This window comes from Triticum dicoccoides, chromosome 4B (genome assembly GCF_002162155.2).
Source record: "Triticum dicoccoides isolate Atlit2015 ecotype Zavitan chromosome 4B, WEW_v2.0, whole genome shotgun sequence".
NCBI classification, from domain to species: domain Eukaryota; kingdom Viridiplantae; phylum Streptophyta; class Magnoliopsida; order Poales; family Poaceae; genus Triticum; species Triticum dicoccoides.
Genome location: NC_041387.1, coordinates 15714476 through 15716481, shown reverse-complemented (window position 1 = coordinate 15716481; position 2006 = coordinate 15714476). Strand labels below are relative to the sequence as shown.

Here is a 2006-nt window from a genome sequence, read left to right as displayed (position 1 = left end):
CTCTACAAGTCTCTCGTGAATTGTTCCTACGTGAGAAGCTCGAGCGCCTGGAACATCAACGAGACCTTTATTGGAAGCAACGCTCACATGTCAATTGGCTTAAATCAGGTGACAAAAACACAAAGTATTTTCATGCCTTCGCCTCTGAAAGAAAGAAGAGAAATACAATCCGCCGGCTAAAAAATGATAGTGGGGACTGGGTAGAAGGTGATGAGAATTTAAAAAATCTAATCAATGACTACTTTGTGTCTCTGTTTACAGCCCAGGCAGAAGGAAGTAGCCAAGAAGCTTTAAGTTGCATAGGAAGAAGAGTGGACCAAAGCATGAACAATATTCTGTGCACTGAATTTTCTGAAGATGAGGTGAGAGCAGCCCTTGACGCAATAGGGGACTTGAAAGCACCAGGCCCTGATGGTATGCCGGCCCTATTTTACAAGCGCTACTGGCACATAGTAGGGGAGAAGATCACTCAAGAAGCTTTGCGGATACTGAGGGGAGGAGAGATGCCGATGGGGTGGAATGACACAATGGTGGTGCTTATTCCAAAAGTAAGCAGACCTGAGAGTTTGAAGGACCTCCGACCCATAAGCCTCTACAACGTAGTCTATAAGATAGTTTATAAAGTGCTGACCAATAGACTAAAGGTGATATTACCTGATATTATCTCTCCGAATCAAAGTGCTTTTGTTCCGGGGAGAATGATCTCGGATAACATCCTCTTGGCATATGAGCTGACTCATTTCTTGTAGAATAAAAGAAGAGGGAAAGCCAGCTTTGCAGCACTCAAACTCGACATGAGCAAGGCGTACGATCGAATTGAATGGACTTTCTTGAGGGACATGATGATAAAGATGGGGTTTAACTCTTCCTGGGTCAAGCTCATTATGAACTGCGTCACCACGGTTCGTTATCAAATAAAGGTGAATAATGATACTACGAATGTAATCATCCCAGGGAGAGGTCTCCGACAAGGAGACCCTCTATCTCCATATTTATTTCTTATTTGTGCTGAGGGCCTCTCATCAATGCTGCAGAAAGCGGAGGAACGTGGAAAAATAATAGGCATCAAAGTATGCAAAAGAGCTCCAAGCATTAATCATCTCCTCTTTGCAGATGATTCTTTACTGCTCTTCAAAGCTGAAAATAGGACTGCAATAGAGATAAATCATATCCTGGAGACATATGCTGGTTGCTCAGGTCAAGTAATCAATAAGGAGAAATCTGCCATAATGTTTAGCAAGAATACCCAGCATCAGCAGAAGAATATGATCATGTCAGCATTGCATATTACAAGGGAGGCAAGAACAGAGAAGTATTTAGGGCTGCCAGTGTACATAGGAAGATCAAAAGAAAAGGCATTTGCCTACCTCAAAGACAAAATTTGGAGGAAAGTTCAAGGATGGAAAGAAAAAATGCTCTCAACGGCGGGTAAAGAGATTCTAATAAAGGCCGTAGCCCAAGCAGTCCCGGTCTTTGCAATGGCATGTTTTGATCTGACCAAGACTTTATGTAACCAGATTAGTGAGATGATCTGCAGATACTGGTGGAGTAATATGGACAAAGAACATAAAATCCATTGGGTTAGTCGGGAACATATGATGCTGCCAAAGAAGGATGGAGGGCTAGGTTTCAGGGATCTCCATGTGTTTAACAGAGCCATGTTAGCGAGGCAAGCATGGAGGTTAGCAAATGCGCCCAACTCTCTTTGCGCTAGAGTTCTATCTGCGAAATACTACCCATCAGGTCAGATTATTAGAGCAGTGCCAAAGGATGGCATGTCTTATTCGTGGAGAAGCATCCTTAAAGGAGTTCAACTGCTAAGAGAAGGTGTAATCTGGAGAATAGGCAATGGTGAGAAGGTGAACATATGGAATGACCCATGGATCCCACGAGGTAAGAGTAGAAAACCTGCCACTCCCCAAAGAAGGAATGTCATCCTCCACAAAGTCTCAGAACTAATTAACCCAGTAGATGGTGATTGGGATGAAGACCTAATAAAACAAACG

The 2006-nt window shown here is 43.1% G+C and overlaps 1 long non-coding RNA gene across 1 annotated transcript; it reads left to right on the top strand.

Moving 5' to 3' along the window:
* Positions 1–623: 623 nt before the first annotated feature.
* LOC119294621 lies at positions 624–1322 on the top strand. The gene is made up of 3 exons (XR_005143493.1): positions 624–644; positions 750–920; positions 1035–1322. It is a non-coding gene; the product is annotated as an uncharacterized LOC119294621 (long non-coding RNA).
* The last annotated feature ends 684 nt before the right edge of the window (positions 1323–2006 follow it).